This window comes from Alligator sinensis, unplaced genomic scaffold (assembly GCF_000455745.1).
Source record: "Alligator sinensis unplaced genomic scaffold, ASM45574v1 scaffold442_1, whole genome shotgun sequence".
NCBI lineage: Eukaryota > Metazoa > Chordata > Crocodylia > Alligatoridae > Alligator > Alligator sinensis.
Genome location: NW_005841829.1, coordinates 5,878,902 through 5,884,901, shown reverse-complemented (window position 1 = coordinate 5,884,901; position 6,000 = coordinate 5,878,902).

Here is a 6,000-nt window from a genome sequence, read left to right as displayed (position 1 = left end):
CCCCCCGGGCGCTGCCAGTGCCCTGCGCCCCCAACCCACAGTCCCCTGCCTCCCCCCGCAGTGCCCCTCACTCCGAAGCCATAGCCCTCTCAGTGCTGTTGGTGCGTCTAACTCCCAATCCACAGGCCCTGCTGCCCCCAGCCCTGCCCCTGTGAGCACAGGCACTGGCCTTGCTGCTGCTGGGCCATCTACACTACTCCCTGCTGCCCCTGAAGGGCCTCTGCCCCCTTTCCCTTCTCCCTTCCCCCACTGGAGGGGCAGGTGCCTCCCCTGCCCTGCTGCAGCCCCAGACCTGCCCCTCCACACACACACACACACACACACACACACACCCCACCCCCACCTAACTTACCTGTATCCAGCTACAGGGCTGCTCCCACCCCTGCCTGGCTATATGCCAGCCACGTGTGTGTGTGCCCTGCCTCCAATAGCCCTGTCCCCAGCCCCAAGCGTCATCTTGCTAGGGCAAGCCAGGAAGTGCCAGGAAAAACTTTGAAGCTGAGCTGACCAAAATCCCAGACATTTGATCATATTAAAAAAACCACCCAGACTGAGATTGGCGGCTCTAAAAAGAGGACATGTCCTGGAAAACCTGGATGTATAATAATCCTATATACCATCACATAGGGCTATAAGACTAAGGCTTAAGTTGGCCCATGTTCTATAAGAAGCTAGCTAGCTAGCCAGCTACATGGAGAGATGCATGTAAGGCAGTAGAGAATTGTGCCCAATATGTCTACTTTATTAAATCTCTATATAACCAAACAAGTAAAAATATGCTTTTGGAAACAGTACAACTATTCATCTCCCTAACCTCTTTCAACACTGTACTCAAAAGGAAACAGCCCGTTCTCGTCCAACCAATATTCCGTATGTGGAACCACGTTAAAAACATTCTGATCTCTAGCCAGAAAATGAAAAATTCCCAACTGCCACACCTACCCAGGGAGAGACTAGAGACCCTAGACAACTAGTTTATATTTGCACTTTGATTAGTGCATACTTCACATGATATGGTGTATCCTTGAAAAAAATGGCAACAAGTTACAACACAGAAGTTCTGCTAGATTAGAAGGCCAGAATGAGTAAGTTACAGAATCACTTGAGGTAGGATATTAGATCTCATCATAGAAAAACATACATGAAGGCAATACATTTCAGATGAAACATGTAATGTTAAAAACACTCCAAGCTTCTAATTTGAGAAATTATTACATATAAAATGGGCTTGGGCATGCTAAATGTAAGAACTGTGATATAGCTATGTGAGAGTAATTAATGAAATATGCTAAAAATACATTTATCAACATCCCATGTGCTAAATTGCATCATCCCACAGAGAAAAGTGAATTAAAAAAATAGTGTACAACATATAAATGCATGCACCTCTTACAATTACCATCTTTTCAGATTATTTAATCCTAACCAGAGGCTTTTTTAAAACATCACTAGTATGTTTGTTCTATTTTGAAATTTATCTCAAATATTTCAAGAAAAGTTTTACGTATAAGATCAAGCTTTTCAAAAGAGGCAAGTGATTTGGGGAATTCAGCTTAAGACACCCTAAAGTGGTATGTTAGGATAGGCTCTATATTTCAGAAAGTGATGACCCTGTAAAATCAGATCATTTTTAAATGTCCTGAGTCCAAAAACGGAAGCACTCCAAATCTCTATTCACTTTTTTAAACCCTAGCAGCCCAAAGTTCCTAAGTAAAGAGGACTTGCTTCCTAGTAATAAAGCACCCTCTCTTGAGAAAAGATCAAACTGTGCTCTAAGTTACAACATATTGCTTCAATGAATTATACCCTGCAACTGAAAACAGAATCTGGCCCATTATTGTTACCTTCAATTCATTTTTCTTCTTATTCACAAGAGTCTCCTATTACATTATTGCCAACGGGCATTTAATCATTACTGCATCCTACATGTGAATTACAAATGCAAGCGCCATGGAAATTAAACTCCTTGACCTGTTCACATTTTTTCTCTTTGATGTTAGTCTGAATAGGCATTTTTGACTTGGAACATAGTTTGAGTTTTATTCTCGCAAACTGACAGGCCAGCCCTAATATTTGTAAGGAAGCTACTTAGAATTCTTTGTTGATTCTCCTGAAGTACGCTGAAGTAAGAGCATCCGTAGATAATGTTACATAAACCATGGTATCCCCCCATCAGATTTCACTGTGCTCAAATGAAACAGAAAAATAGTAAAAACAGTCCCTCTTAATAACAAGTGCCACAATCCATCACTAAGCAGAGCCATCGGAGGCAGTTGTGAGGCTTCCATTTAAACAAAGTGGGTGCATTTACATGAGACGTCTGCTTCAGAATAAACTAATTAGCAGTGAAGTAATAAACTCCTCAGCAAGGTAAAAACAAGTACTACCCTGCTGTGGACTTTTTAACTCTGCAGCAGCACACCTGTAGACACTGTCCCAGCTGGCTGGGGTACATGTGTAGACACTGCCCCGGCTACCTATCAGCTGTCCCCCATACTGGAGCACTCTTCCTGCCTCAGCCAGCCCCTCCTCAGCACATTGAGCCAGATTGGAGCAGCCCTGTGCTGGCCAGCTGACCTCCTGGGTCCTCTGCCAACCGAGGCTGCTTCAACCTGGCTCAACATGCAGTGGTCTCAGGTGCACAAGTAAACACAGCACCTGGGAGCAATAAACTCCAGCATGATAAGTGCTGGAATTTATTGTGTTGCATTAATATGCATGTGTAGATGTGCCCAGAGTGGATGGAAATAAAAATATTTTTTCATTTAGTATTTCCCTCCATTTTTCAATCAACTCTGTATATGCATAAAATAGGCCAAACTCACTACTACCATAAATATGTGCAACATGTTATAGTAGTTGTCTCCCATCCAAAGATTCTCTGAAATAGAGGGAACGTAGATTCAGGGAGTTTATGCCTTATTTGTGCCCCCAGAGCAGCACAAAGCAAACAGGCCTTCTATGGCTTTGAGAGCCTCAATCCCATTGGCAAAAGATTAGATAATTTGCAGGGATGCCCAGCCAATGATAACTTTACATTTGAGGTTGTACAATGATTTGCTAGAACTCAGCAGAGAGCTACTATTTTGGAATCTATGGTTTCACATCACACCAGTGTTGGCTTGTTTTAAATAACAACAGTAAATTACATTCCAAAATGGGTGATACAGGGGTCACAAGCATCCAAGCCTTGCTAGTGTTTCTGAAGACTCTTCCTATGTTTGGATAACTTGCCAGCTGTCTAAAATGGACTGTACTGCAGTGTTTTCAGCCAGACTTCCCAATGATGGGAATCTAGGCCACATATTATGCTGCTAATCTATTTCTTTCTGTTATGCTACTGCCAGGATTTCAGGTAAATGGCTGTTCCAGAAGAATAAAATAAGCATTTATCCAGATGATACGCCCACAGTATTTAGGGCAAGATTTTGTTTCAACCAAGAATTTGTCTGGGTGAAGTTACTGTTTTGTCCTGTTCAATCACTTGGAGGTTTATCCACTTTCTGAAAAAGAGGCAGAAAATTCCATTATGCCTAAAAATCAGGAAAACAACAAGGATGTTGACTTGGTCTCACACAGAGAGCTCAATATTGTTTCAAGGAACTACATAATGTTTTGCAATTAATATACTAGAAAAGAACTTACTGTAAAGAACAACTGCTACTCACTCCCTCATTAAGGTTGCAAGAATGACAGAAATTTCTATCTCTAGATTGCCTCTGTTGAGATCAAAGTAGAGAAGCAAGGTTTGTCTGGTAACATATTTTATTGGACCAGCTATACAGTTGGGAAAGCTGTGCAGTAAGCTTTCAGGTCCAAAATTCTCTTCTTCAGGTGAAATTCCTCCCCACACTGAAGCCAGTGGGAGTTTTCTCATTGACTCTGATTGGCCAGGATTTCTTCTTTTCTGTCCAAATATCAAAAAACAAGCTGTGCAAAAAAGCATATTTAAAAATATATTTTATTTCTTCTTCTATGAATTTACCAGATTACCACAGAGAATGCTGGTCTCCTGGCTGATGCTGCCAAAGAGAGAACCACATCCACTATGCAATTCTTGGGTTATGATTTGTCTTCTGTATGTAAAACCAGCATTCTTTAAGGGTTATGCAGGGAGACATTAATTGATTGTTTCATTTTGGTTTCCTAATGTTTGAACGTGGGAGTTTTCTGGATTCTTAATTCTGGGAATCTACAGAGCAGAAGCGCCTTTTTGAGTTTCAGCAACTTTGCCTCAGCTTTAATGAAGAATTCCTGTCTGGTTTTGCATTGTGCTTCTTGCTCCCTAAAAAAAGTGTCTGTAAGTAATGTAACTGAATGGCCAATATTTTATTATGACAACAATAGGCATATTTGTTACCTTTTTGTATTATTCTTTTCGTTTTGCTAATTACAAGTCAAAATTAAATCTCTGATACCCTCCAACAAGAGAACAATGTCCGTATATAATAGATCTGTCCTGGGAACAAATTTAATTTTGTATCTGTCAATAATGGAAGCCTTTTGAGGATGCTACAACATACATTTTGGACTTCTGGTAGATCTGCCGGCCATATAGCGTTGCCAAACTTGTAATTCTTTGAGTTAAACTGACATTAAAAATGATAGTCTATGACAAAATTAAATGATATTAGGACCAGACTTTGGCCACTATCCATTGAAAGTCTGGACACTGTATATTTATTTAGATATATGCTTTACTCTTAATCTTGGGATGCAGATTACTTTTGGGTTTAGTGGTAGCCCATGGTTTCACTTTCAATGAGTGCTTTGGAATTATCTGTAGACAAGTGTTTTTTTTCTAAATACTGAGTGTACTTGACAATGCTTAGAACTGAAGAAAGATTTACATGTACTCTTAAACCAGCTGAAAGCAGTTAAAGGGAGCTGTGGGCTTTCAAGACTTTTGCATATTTAAAAGTATTAAATTATTTCTGATAAAATGTCATTCTTTACTATTGGAAATGTTTTTCACAAAGGTGAGGTGCTTAGGATACACAAACGAAATCATGACCTCCCAGATCCTATGCACAGCTTTTTTCTCAAGAAAAATCAATGCAAGGTAAATATGATAAGACCCAGAATTTGTACCTGAAAAGCCTATCAGAGTAAAAGGAGTTTCTGCAACACGCAAAAGGAAGGGTGGCCTCGGGAAGCCAAGGATGCTGGTGACATCTGCTCAATTCCTGGATCTGCCATAGAATTCCTGTGTGAATTTGAGCAAGTACCTTCAATTTTGGTGTGCCTTTGTTATCCACCCGTAAAATGGAGGCAACAGAATGTTTCCTTTGTCTCCGTCCTTGTTTTTCTTGTGCACAGTAGGCTCTTCGGAGCAAGGACTGCCTCTTAGTATGGTGTATGTACAGTGTTAAGCACAACTGATCCCCAAATAGCAGTCAAAGCCTCTAGGTATCAGTGTATTACAAATAATACATAGCTATGAAATGAATCATCATAATCTCAATAAGCATACTGGGCCAGATCCTTAGCTGGTTTCAATCAGATTTATTTCAGGTAATGACTGACTTGTTGCTTCTATAGTCTTGTTGATACATATATGACTCCATACTGTGAAATGAGTGGGGATTTCCTACCACCTAGAAGTTCACTGACTATATTTCTTTGGAACACATATATTTGAGATGTATCGTGTCCAAATGTTTAAATCTAACGCATTTACAGAATCTCAGGATCACAGAGCCCTTCCAAGGCATGATCACCATGCCAAACAAATATTTGTCCAGCCTGCATTTATGAATTGAACTCCCCATGATAAAGATTCCAGAACCTCTCTCTCAAACGTAAGTGTTCATTAGAGTCTACACCTCCTCCTTCCTAGATAAGGCCCTAACCACTGGGTTAGGCAGTCAAATCAAAGTACCTTTTCTCACTGAAAGGAGCTTTGAAGAACGAGTGAACATGTGGAGGGGGGTAACACAGCCAAAACAATGCAGGAAGAATATTCTTGTTATAAGATAAGAAGCATGTTGCACAAATGCT